The sequence below is a fragment of the Thunnus albacares genome, chromosome 8 (assembly GCF_914725855.1).
Source record: "Thunnus albacares chromosome 8, fThuAlb1.1, whole genome shotgun sequence".
Lineage (NCBI taxonomy): Eukaryota > Metazoa > Chordata > Actinopteri > Scombriformes > Scombridae > Thunnus > Thunnus albacares.
The window spans coordinates 23,811,922-23,818,625 of record NC_058113.1 but is presented as its reverse complement, the minus strand read 5'-3'; positions in this window follow the sequence as shown (position 1 = coordinate 23,818,625).

Sequence of the window (6,704 nt, the reverse complement as noted above, 5' to 3'; positions counted from 1 at the left end):
GAGCAATGAGGGCCATTGCAGGGCTCAATTTCCTGACACAAACAGTTGAAACTCTACAGAGTAAGTGAGTGCTCTGCAGAAAATGCACAGCACCCCTTCAATCCACTTTCCTGTATTTGAAAACTCGATTGCCTCGCAAGTATAAGATACAGAGGACCAATAAAAAGTGGAAATGGTTGATCATAATATTTGCTGGGTGATTTTATTTTTTATGTTCAGTGTTTCATCTACTGCCAGTTGTGGCTCGCTAATGAACCTGATGAAGTGTGTTGATAAAAAGAACACAACTTGCAAGACAAGAGAACACTAATTGATGGGACAGAGTGATAAAGTTTGGAGGCTGACAAGTAAAGTTGCCTTCATTTTTGAGCTATGTTGATATATACAGCTGAACAGCTCCAAACACTTCTTGATGTCAAAGTGTGTGCATGTGTGTATGTCTATTGCAGGGTTGCCTGGCAGAGCCTGAAACGCAGCTGTTGGCTTTAATCGACTTTTCGGATAGGGAAGATTTTCCAGTCCAGGGACACACACCTTCAAATCGGCTCAGAAGCTTGCTGGCAGGGAAGGGAGCCCCATCTCCATGGTCAAATGGCACCTTTCAACCCGTCTGCTGACGGGCTGGCTGGGAGAAGGGGCTCAGGGTCCAGGGGAAGGGGCTGGCAGCCCCAGCATGGCAGTCTTTTACGGTGGAAGAACCTAATTGCACAAGGCATCTCCAAACCCCACGGCACTGGCAGCTATCCACACCTTTCCCTTGAGCTGGCTTAGAGAAGTGCATCACTCATATGAAAATCATGCTGGAAGCACAAACCAAGGGTATTCAAAAACTTCACCTGAAGTTTGATTTTTTATAAATAATCTCTTTCTCTAAATTCCATGCTTATTTTAGGTGATTAAATTAATTTAATGTATTTATCATATATTGTGAAATCAGTATTCAAATATATGAAATGACAGTTTCAAAAGTGGCCTAAGATGTACCATATCTGTTATATTACAGACACCAAAGCTTACCTTTTCCAGGAAAATAAAACCATTTCATTTGGCCTTGGCATTCTTGATTGTGTGTGAAAGTTGAGCATTTTTACTCTTCAACCTTATCACCCCCTGTTGTCCAACTTCCAGCTGTCTGGTACTGTATGTGGGCCCTGGTGCTCCTGTTAACTGCTTGGAATAGCAGTTTAAGTGGAGTGTCAGGGCCCACAGCAAAATGGTTACCATTCTTCAGGAGGAAAGCATGCAGCACATGGCATCATTAAGTGGATGAGACCCTCAAGGTGATGTAGGCGGTCTTCATGATTCTCCTTAGTACCATCAATTCTGTTTATGGAACCACTTACCTTCCAATGGCCCCGTAATCTATTTTTAATATTTGCCAGATAAGTGCACTTACCGACATTCTTCAAGGAAAGGCTGGATTTTTACCATTACTCACTGAAAAAAAGAGATATGCTGTATGTTCTCTTTAAGGTAGTACAGTGGTCCCGGAAACTTAATGTATTCAAAGCCTTTCTATTTCTCAACACACCATTCGTTCACTTGCAAAAAAATATTGGTACATATATTGAAAGTATGGGTATAGTAATGCATAAAAACAGTCTTTTAGGAAAAAAAAGTGAGAATTAGGAACACCTTATAGCCCCAGCTTATGAGTGACTTTTGATTAAAAATGAATGAAATGATGAAATGTTGGATGAGACAACTCATGCATGCTTGGCTCAATATGACTTAACAGCTACTGTATCAAAATCTGTAGTAATATTATGTCCATAGTGAGCACTATGGAGCCTGACAAATACTTAATCTGCAGGCTGATATTATCTTCTGATCATAATCAACATATCTGTACTGATCACATGTCAATATGTGTAATAATAAAACTAATTGCGAAATCAACCCATTTCTTTAAAATACTTTTTCTTTTCTTCAGACATTATTAAAATCAAATACTGAAGATGTAACTTTTTCTGTTGTGGTTGCACATTCGATGAAGGTGACAAAATACAGAAATGACGATGACAAAAGCAATCCATGAACAAATATAATGTATATTTCTTTTGTTTTCCAAAAAGTTATCATACATAGAGATATTACTTATGTGTGGAGTCAGTTACCTCCCCAAACAAAGACACGAACAAGAAATTAAAAAACTGACATAAAACTCCAATAGCATAAATCTGTAGTGGCTAGGCAATTTTCATAAAGTTAGGAAAAGTCTTATTCTAGTTGACAGAAAAGTATCAGTTGGTAAAACAGTGTTGAAATTAAAATTCTTAAAATTACACTTTCTCCCTCATTGAAAAATACAAAACATACACGAATATGCAAATATTGTTCATTTTTAAAAGTTTAACCACAAGTTAGAAGATGTCTCCCACTTCACAGAAAAATCCATTCTCAGTGTTTGTGCACTGGAGGTTTCAAGTATCCATATTAACATTTGAGTAAGTTGCATATTCAACCATGATCACTAATTGTGATGTCACAAAACATGCTCATAGGTACCAGATCCAAGGTGAGCACAAAGAAACCTTCCCCCTTTGGCAGATGAATGTGAACACAGCCTTCTAGTGTCAAACTCTGCACATACATCATTTTGCACAGTGAAGCTCAAACATCCAATTGAAGGAACAAGAAGCAGACACATCTTTTTGAGTGGAGGGGAACTTTCAGCATGTTTTTGAGCTCTTAAAGACTCAAAACAGAACATTAGGGTTCATTGAAAAAACATATTTGTTTATGTTAATAGTAAAAAAATGAATGTATTGTATGTTTTTTTTTACTCAAATAGAGTAAAAACTCTTAGTCAGGCTCTATTTTTTGCATAAAGCAGTAATATCTGTCTCATAGTCTACTTCCATACATCTGCCTGATATAATTTCCTGTGTTACAGTGTATTGTTGTATACAGCCAATAGAAATGTCAGCTACAAAACTCTGAGCACCACAGTGATCACCAAATGAACCAGACAATATGATGAAGTTCCTGAACACCTTGCTGCTCACTATTATCAGATGCCTTTGCCTCTCTCCTCCCTCTAATCAGTGCTCTTGACAGAGTGCAGATGTCATAATTATTAATCTGTTCAGATGAGCCTCTGATGATTGATGAGAGGCACATCCTAATCAATGGTGAATGCATGATAAGTGTTTACTGTGAAGATTATGGCAGCGGCACCTCAGGTGGAGTGGCTTTTCTCCTCATTACACCACCAATGCAGTACCAGCAAATAATTTACTGACACTTGGACCTGATCTTTAATCAGGGATCATGTGGCACTTGACATTATTTCAAGAATATGTTATTCTGCCAGATTTTTATTTGAATCTCAGACAGGAAAACAAATTAGTTAGTTTTCCCTCACTGGCTTTGATGGAAATATTTCATCATGCACAAGTATTTTGGATGCCTGAGAGGCAATGTTTTTCCAAGCTTGTGTGTTTATGGATGCAATTACATCATTTTGGGTCCAAACTTTTAATTGAGACTTTGTGTAATTTTGTCCTGGACCACACTGATAACAGAACCGTCTGTTACATTTTTCCTGTCATGGTAAATGTCCAATTTCTGCCTGAACATTCGTTGAATTAGTTTCATGTTCATTGAATCTTGGAATCATAAGAACTCAGTGTTGTAAAAATGGCAAACACTGTCTCTACAAATCTCAGCGAGAACTTTCAAAGTCTGACATTCCTAGCTAAGGGCTCAATGCAGAGACTTATAAAGCACAAGCAAATGCTGGCCCAGAATGAAAATACCTTTTGTGAAAACTAGCACTCAAGGTTGTTTGGAACTGCTCAAGACTCTTTAAGGATGAAAGAGAAAGAGGTGGATTTTTGGGTGAGACTGTCTTGGTAAAGCCTCCGTCAATCACTCTCTTGGGAGAATGAATGGATGGAAAGAGGGAGTCTAGATGGCTGTGGCCTTCTGTGCACATCCTGGCACGCAGACCTGCTCTTTGTTTCAGCTGTAACTGCAATGTAATATCCACCAAACAAACTACAATTAAGCTGTGCTAACCCCTTTGCTACAGTTAGTGTAATTTGCTACAAGGTTATCCAGAAGTTATTTGGCTTAAAGTTGTGTCTTATGTGAGGTGAATCAAAATTAATACAAGAGTTCAATCTAAAACAAATTTGTATGCTTTTAATGAGCAGCTCAATCTATGATGATTAAAATCATTCTGCAGACTGATGTATTAGTGAGAACTGTCAGAAAACTTGCTGTTTCAGTCAATTTCTTGATGTGGAAAACATAAGAAACCAAGATTTATTTGAAGACCATTCTTTTTAAGCCATGTGAATTCAATGAATTCAACTCTGTATACCTCACTTGATTACATTTCAATTATTGTTTTTAAATTCAACAGAAAAAGTAAAGAAAAGTAGGATCATGTCTGCCTGCCTGTAGCACAGGAGAATCCGATTACAGACAATCCTTAGATGGCAGTATTCAACCATAGCAGAACAACAGGGGACTACTGCAGAGATGGGGAGACTATAAGCTTCTCTGAGATAAAATTCTCTTCCTTGAAAACCAGGGACCACGCTGCAACTATGAACAATGTATACACAGGGAAATGTAAGCCTTAATATGTGTAAATCCAGACAGATATATAGGATTTACAGGAGCTGTCTGGAAAAGAAAGAACTCAAATTGTCTGATACTATGACACATCGCATGACATATTGATTTGTGTACAACATGGGCCTTTGCAACAGTAACTTAACACTCCCTGAAAATCCCATCTTTGCTTATATCCAGTGATGTATCTTCTCACCTTGCTGCATTGATATACAGGTGTACTCCAAGACGCTGTGACATCACTGGTGGGTGTGGTTACAGGTGCAAGAGAGCACACTTCCACCTACCAGAGAGGACAGTGAAATGCTGCTTTTCAACCTGGTGTTAAGTTACTTTGTTTCAGGTTTTCAGGATTAAAAGCAATAGGTTTTCTACAGATCACATTATGTTAATGATGCTGTTAAGCAGCTTTTGATGGCCCAACACCTAACAAAGACAATTTTTGATTTTTCCCTTATTTTGTCACCCATCCCTATATGTCCACAAATGTATTAACATATGGCGATGTTTGGATTGAAAGACATGACTATGTACAGTAAGTAGCCATTGTCTAGTTGTTTTATTCTGTAAAAGGCTTAAAGTGTTTGCACAGCTGCCAGGAAAGCATAAACACGTCTGTAGGTAGATCTGTTAAATGAATTAACAGACTCACTCACCAAGCTCGGCTGGTTTGAGGATTCATCATTAAGGACATCACTTGGAATCCATACTGCCTGGTAGACATTGCTGAGGTTGTTCCATGGGTTGTTCATATTGTCCACTAACATATTTCGGATCATGTACTGATGTATTTGAGAAGTTTATATTTCATGTAAAGAATGGGAAAAAGAAGCAAAATCTGACTACTACTCTTTGTTTATGTGGCCTCTGGAACTGCCAGAAGTCTGCAGAGGGGACGCCTCCGGGAACTAGTCAATCAAAAGAGAGTGGGCTCATCACAAAGGGGGCCTTAAAGGGACAGGAACTGAAATGGCCTGTCCAAGACAAAGGCTGAGTTTTTTTTTTTACCATAAATTATGCAAAGATTTGCCAGTAGAGCCCCAGAATAAAATTATAGTCAGTATCAAAAGCTCAATCATTTCGTAGGAGTAGTTTCTCTTTTTGATTTGACATGAGCAATATCCATTCACAAATATGACTTTCATCCAAGTGACTATTATGTGCCTTGACTATGCACAGCATATACTTACAATTTGATGTTGAAGTAGCAGTGGGAGTGGGACATGCTGACCCAGTAAGCCAAGTTGCTATTACATTAAGCTGGACAGCGTCACAACAGAACACAACAAACACAATCTAAGCAGTAAGCATAAATAACTCATTTGACTTGATGCACCATGCGGGTAATTCCACAATCTCTGCTCTGATGGTGATTGCTTCAGAGTCTTGGCAGAGGTAGACAAGTCAAAAATAATTAGATCAGAGCACCACATATGCCATGGCCCATACACTTGTCTGTTATTCATGAGATGCTTTTGCTTGTGCAGGGTTGTTTGGCCTATGTCTGGTTCAGCTGGCAGACGGAGGATTTGGATCAGTCCATTCAGATATTAATATTTCATTTATAGGAATCAGTGCAATTCTAATGTAAACATTTCATTCGTTGGAGCAGTTTTAAATATTATATGTTGTATTATCTGAGCAGAATGTAGTGGTCTGACTCTGAGTCTGGTAGGATCATCGTGGCTAGAAGCTTGTTCTGACTGTTCTGCCAGGTCTAGGACAAACTGAAATCTGTTGCAAAACTGGCAAAATACAGCAGCTTCAGTTGGAGAGGACTGGAGTTTCAAAATTATTTGGGCTGCAACAATCTTAAGCAAACTTTCATTTTCAACCTTGCATGTTGAAATTACTGCCCATACATGAAATAATATCTGTGTATTTAGAGTGATTTGGTAATTATTAAAGTACTCTTTTGAGTACTTTACTTGCATGAAACAGATACATGAAAATGATTTTGTGAAGCCAAATATATTATTTTGTATACAAGTGTCTATACCATATTTAAACATAAGATCCAAGCTAAAACAGAAAATTCAATAAAAAAATGCAATATGAACAGCCTTACAACCCTGCAAGGTTAATGGCTAATTATTTTTAACTGGACATGTTATACA